At 44.9% G+C, this 6,550-nt stretch overlaps 1 pseudogene; it reads right to left on the reverse strand.

Moving 5' to 3' along the window:
- Positions 1-4,577: 4,577 nt before the first annotated feature.
- On the reverse strand, positions 4,578-5,139 carry LOC113268905 (60S ribosomal protein L17-like; annotated as a pseudogene).
- Between the last annotated feature and the right edge of the window lie 1,411 nt (positions 5,140-6,550).

Genomic DNA, 6,550 nt, shown 5'->3' on the forward strand with positions numbered 1-6,550 from the left:
TCTGTGGGAGGATTTGTAAGTAATGGAGCACAGCATAGAACATATAACCTAAAACTGACTAATGCAGAAGTTTCTCAGGTTCTCCCTTCACACCTCCTCCCACGGACACCCTCCTCCAGCCCACCACCTCTGAAGGAATTTCTACCTGGATTCTCCTTGCTCCCCTACCTCCACGGTGCCCGCTTTGGTTACGTGTGTTCTGTCCTTCCATCCATCTGTCCTGTGCTCTATATCCCCCAAACCTCCCCCTCCAGCAATCTGTCCCATATTGCCCTCTCGCCTATTTGCAGGGACTCCAAACTCTGGGCCCAACCACAGAAACGGAGTGGGAGAGTGACAGTGGTGGTGGTAACACTATTACACAGGTCAGTTTTCTGTCTTGAATGCTCTGTAGTGAGCAGACCACGCAGCAGTTGAGATGGAGTTGGGCAGAGGAGTAAACAGGAGAATCACAAAATTCTGCTCTAATTCTACTCAAGTGTGGCTTTCCAATTTTCTTGGTTGAGAATCTCAATGAGAAATACATTTACATTGTAACCCAGTATATACACACATACAAATATGATAGATGAGGGGTAGATAGAGATACAGACATATTGTAATCTCCCTAAAATACTCTCTTGATATTTCCCTTGTTTATTCCACTTCATTTTTTAATGAAAAGCTTGTACTTGGCTGCAACCTGTTACACTGATTTTGTGACCCACTAAGGGATGTCACTGTAGTTTGCATGCAGTCTCCTAAAGTGACCAACATCTAAAAATGACAAAACTTTCTTCCCACACAGGTAGAGAGATCCATCTTACACTGACACACACGTACCCACCTGAGGCATCATCTGGCCCATGTCGTGGGTTTCTGAGCCAGAGAGAGAAAAGAAGTCAACGGATTTTTCTTCACTCTGGGTTTCAGAGGCAGCATGAACTCATTCGACCACAGTGAGGCTCAAAATAGAGCATCAGTTCCCACGGTGACCAGTTCCGGTGAAGGAGCTCCTTCCAGGTGGAGGGACTTGAAGCTCAGCCAAAGGTGGCGGAAGCAAGCCAAGAACCAGATCAGAGGCAACTCAGAATGTGACTGCAGTGGCCTCTGGGGACTGAAGCCAGGATCCAGTGGCTCAAGAGGTCCATAGAAATGCAAGGTGGAAGAATACAGTTAGACAAATGAATAATGAGGCCGCCATCACAAATCGGGCACCCTAGGGAGTCCGTGTCTACACAGAGGAAGAAAGGTGGTTGGTGCCAAATATGGAAGGATGCATGGCCCTGGGAACAGAGCCTGGCGGGGGGGGGGGGGGGGGGTGGAAACTGCACAGGCAAAGTGCTCCTGGGGGAAATGAATGCGGCTCCATTTGAATTGCCATTCACCTGGATTTGAGACGGCATCCCACTCCTGCTAGCTCCTCCTCAGCACCTTTACTCCTAGGACATACATCCTCTCAAACGGGTTTTTGAGGTGTGCATTCATTATCTTTCCCTGAAGTTAAATTTATTTTCACTGATTTTTAAGCTCAAGACAGCCTTGCTACTATGTTTATACCGTGGTGTTTATTTTCAGAAGTAAAGCTGCAATAAATGAAAAATATTTTCCCTTCAGTAGAACGGGAAATATTACACTTAGATATTTTATAAGTATGACTGGTTATTTTTTAAAACACGAAGTCACAAATATTACAATTATTATACATTGCTGGCAATAATTTTCTGAGTGTGTCTAGTATAAAGACTGAAAGTAATATTCATGACATGAACTGTACTTCAAACTGAATATAGAATAAAAATGGATTTAAATAACCAGAGCGAACTGCATATCTAAGTAGTACATGCAAATCAGTTTAACTCTTTTATGCTAGAGTTACAATGCTGGGAAATCACCATAATAAAAGTAATAAGCTACTATTTTTTGAGTCCCTATTTTATTCCAAGTACTATGTTAGATGTTTTATATGCATTCTCTTATTTAATACCCACAATAACCCCAAGAACTAGGTGCCATTAACCCTATCTTGTAGATGGGGAAACAAAAGCACAGAAAGATCAATTTATCTCCCCAAGGTCACACAGCCAGGAAGTGGCCAAATAGGACGGAGACCTGTACCGCCTGGCCCGAGTCTCTGTTTGTTTCGTGTTCTTACCTGTTTCCTCCATCTCAGTCTTGAGGGGGATGACAGGCAGGTGCTTACTCTGGGTACGAGGTTTGCCCAAGGCAACACCCCATCATCTCTAGAACCTGTCGGAAAATTCCTCTAGAGAATTAGGATCTGTCACCAAGAAGTAACCAGACTCCATACCAACTCAGGCAGAATGGAAGCTAAACTCACGTGGGTGTCAGAGGGTTTCTTTTTGGAGAGCTGTGTCCTCAGCAGGAGTGTCCCACCCTACTGCAATGTCTGGGGAGCCCAGGTCAGCCTGAGGCTTCAGAGGCTTTGGACGTTTCCCCCAGCAAACCGCAGGCTCCTTGGAGACCATTGTATGTAGCATGGAATGGGCCACCCACCTGGGGACCCGTCACAAAGACTGATTACCTTCCTTCACTCCCGTAACTTCCTCTTCCCCATCTCCCTTCCAGACTCCCTTAGAACTGAAAGCATCTCGGTAGAGGGAGAAACACGTTCCTGCATTCCAGGGCCCTTGCTCAAGTAAGGGCACGGAGGCAACCTGTCCGAGTCTCATTATGTGCCTCTTTCAGGGAGGAGAGGAGGCGGCTGAGGAAGACTCTCCTCCATCCCACCCTGCACAGACTCCTTAGCAGCAACCAGGCATCCGTGATAAGGGAGCAAAAGAGTTACCTAAAATGGGCCAGGAAAGTATTAAATTATTCAACCAAGAAGATACTTTGTGTCACAAAGCACTTTGTTTTAATACTGAACTCCAATTTTAATGAGCTACTAATTCACGTGTTTCCTTGGGTTTGGAACCTACATACTTTTTAATGGACACTTTCCTCCCTCAGAAGTAGCTTTCTCTAGTGTTCTGCCATAATTATGTGACACATGAACTAATCATGATTTCTTACAGGAGTGGTGAAACTATAAAATTTTAATGGGAGGAGGAGAGAAACAAAGTAAAGACCAACCCTCTAAATGGAACATAAATGGAACAATACACAGTCATGAAGGGAATTTTGATGATACAATAACTTTTATTAGCTTGATATGCTGACTGAGAGAAGAAATAGCATGCATTTTTAAAAAGTGACTTTTACGGAAGAATAATTTGTTTGCATAAAATATGATTACTTACCCTCATAAATGTTTATTTGAATATATTGCACTATAACCAAAGCCAACTGCATTAGCCACGGCAGGGAAACCCAATTCTGAATTGCAAAACAAACCAAAGGTGTGACTGGGGGCACATCAGCATTCCGTGCTGACTCGGGGAAATTTTGGCAGTTAAAATTCTGCTGATTTTCCAGGATGAGAGGCTCTAATGAGGCCAAATCTTTTAGAAATGGGTGGGGAAAAAAAAAACCTGCAAATCAAACTGGGGCCTACCCCTTCCAAAAAGAATACCATCCAGAAAAGGCTGGTCAGCACCTTTCTTAGGTTCGCCTGATTTTCCAACCCACTGTCCACACTAGAATCGAAACTAGCAACCGCAGGCCAAATCCAGCTGCCGTTGCCATTTTATAGGTGTTCATTCAAATAAGCATAGAAAGATTTTTTTAAAAAAAGGTTATGTGGGCTGTGCTCTCCAACCAACCTATCTCCATCATCCCTATTCTTCTTGGACTCCTACCTTCGTTCATTTACTGCCCCAGCCCCATGGGCCCTGGGGACTCCTGAACTCTGCACCTTCATCAACAGGACTCATGAGGGGCACCTGGGTGTCTCAGTAGGTTGAGCACCCTATTCTTGGTTTTGGCTTGGGTCATGATCTCAGGGTGGTGGGGTCAAGCCCACGGTTGGGCTCTGGGCTCAGCATGGAGCCCGACTTAAGAGTCTCTCTTTCCCTCTCCCACACCCCCTCCTCCCCGCTCACGGGCTCACGTGCTCTCTCTCTCTCAAATAAATAAATAAATGGAAGTCTTTAAAAAAAAAAAAAGGACTCATGAAATATTACTCTCAGACAGGGGCACAGGTTGTCTCCATCCAGAAGGGGGTAAAGAAAGGAGCAGGAAGAGAACTCATCCTTAACAAACGCTAATTCTCTCATCCGAGGCTACCCAAGACATCACGGGAAGTCAGAGGTAAAGGGAGCCCCAAGACTTAGTATCCCCATTTTCTAGGGCCCAGCTCTTCCAAAGATCCTAAAGGTACCTCAACTCCTAACAAACTGGATGTTCCATAAGCATTTACTGATGAAGGAGGCAAGAGATTACTAAGAAATGTCATGGAGGAAGTAAGAAGGATAGGCAAGGTTTCACGGGTCAGACCGGACATCTTGAAATCATGCAACTGTGCAAAACCAAACCAAACCAAAACAAAACCAAACAAAAAAAAACCACTTTGTTTTTATAGTGATGATTTTCCATAATTGGACAACTTCTTTACTTCATATTACCAAGGAAAACTTCTTTAATATTATGATTTCTTTTCTGTTTTTACTTTTATTTATATTTATTTTATGCAGAATTTACTCCCAAGCCCTAAGTTTTTGTTTCTTCAGTTTCTTCTGGGATGTTTTCTTCTTCTTTATTTTCTGTGCAGACTCGTCTTCTGGTTTAGGAATAATCTGCTCCTTTTCAGTCAGGATCCTCTCGGTGTGGCAGGGAGAGCTCATGTATGGGTTAATCCGACCATGAGCCCTACACGTTCTATGCCTCATCTTAGGAGCTTTGTTCACCGGGATGAGCTCAATGACCAGAGAATCTACATCTAAACCCTTAAGTTCAGCATCACTCTCTGCATTTTGAAGCACGTGCAGTCAAACCCCAACACTCTGTTTGGGCTCCCCACCCTGCGTGCGGCCCCACGGCTTAGTCTGAGCACACCCACCAGCTCCACCATCGTAGTGACGGAATGCCACCCATTGCTTCTGCACAGTGACATCCTTCAGATACTTGATGGCTTTTACAATATGGCACCGATATGGCCCGGACAGGTTCATGTGTGTTCTTAAAGTGAACATGAAGATCTGAACCCCTTGATTTGTATGACTTTGTAGGGTTTTCTGAGTCGAGTAAATAGCAAACCATTTTCAGAGATCACCTCAGGCCACTTTTGGGAAGAAGTGATTTTTATTTTTACGTAAACAGGAGGGGCGCCTGGGTGGCTCAGTCAGTTAAGCGTCTGCCTTCTGTGCAGATCATGATCTCACGGTTGTGGGATTGAGCCCTACGTCGGGCTCCCTGCTCAGAGGGGAGCCTGCTTCTCTCTCTCCCTCTGCTGCTCCCCCTACTTATGTGCTCTCTTTCTCTGTCAAATAAATACATAAAATCTTTTTTTAAAAAAGTAAACAGGAAAGCATGATTTCTAATGTCACCTTGTTACTTCTACGGTTTAACCTTGTCATATCGAAAACAACATAAAATAGGGAAAGGGGATGAAAATGAAAAGGTAGAAACACTGACCCTCCGGATGTGCCACACACTGGGGTTGCTGAGTCCCATGTGCTATGACACGAGATCCTCATCACTCCTCACTTTAGAAATCAGGAAACAGGAGTTAAGTTGGCCATAGTCACAGAGCAAGTAATGAAGTAGCTGGACCAGGCTTGATTTTGCAGAACCGATGGCCAATTACCCGTGAGACTCACTGCTTCATTTTTGGGGATTATATTGCATGGATTCGGGATAGAGTGCATAAGGCTGAAATTAAAACACCACATATTTACTGTGACATTTTCATTCACCTAGGCAATTTCTGCTTCCCCTTCACATACCTAGGCAAGGCCTTAGTTAGATGTCCGCAGTTCACCGGAGAGCCGAAATTTTAAATCTGATTCCCAAAGCTGTTTCTGTAGAATGCGGTTGCAGAAAACGGAAGGGGCAGGTGTTAATTAATTAATGCCACTGCACTGAGACAATTTCTGGAAATGTCGCCTGAAAGAGGATTTGTTCTAACTACTGATGGCTGTCTGGGTTCTCTTACTGCCTTTGGCTGTAGAGGAACGAGGACCGGCCAACCATTCAGGCCTCCCCTCGACCAGGGCTCTCCACCCAGCAGTTGGCTACTCCATCCGGCGCATTAGCAAGCAGCCCTGCTAGAAGGGCCCATAACCGTGTTTCTAGACATCGTGATAGGACTGTGTCCACCATAGGAAGTTACTTGTGTCTTTTTAAAAAAATCATCACGGAAGTATCCTCACAGCAGGAAACCTGAAAAAGAGGGGTAAATGCCTCACACGGTGCGTCGGGAGAAAAGTGAAGGACAAAATTGCGACTATTTTATTTCCGCATTATTTCCCTAAGCCCCCTCGTTGTCCAGACCTTTCCGTCCTTGCAAACGACAGGTAGCTTCTGGCGAAGCTTAAGACAGATGGCAATGCAGAGTTCCTGGCAGCCGAGATAAATGGGCATAATATCAAGCACCCCGCATACAGCTTCGGAGGCTCACGACACCCCAGCTCCTTCCCGAGGCCTCAGGAAGGGTCGCTTGCTAAAATAA

This window comes from Ursus arctos, unplaced genomic scaffold, assembly GCF_023065955.2.
Source record: "Ursus arctos isolate Adak ecotype North America unplaced genomic scaffold, UrsArc2.0 scaffold_8, whole genome shotgun sequence".
In the NCBI taxonomy this organism is placed as follows: domain Eukaryota; kingdom Metazoa; phylum Chordata; class Mammalia; order Carnivora; family Ursidae; genus Ursus; species Ursus arctos.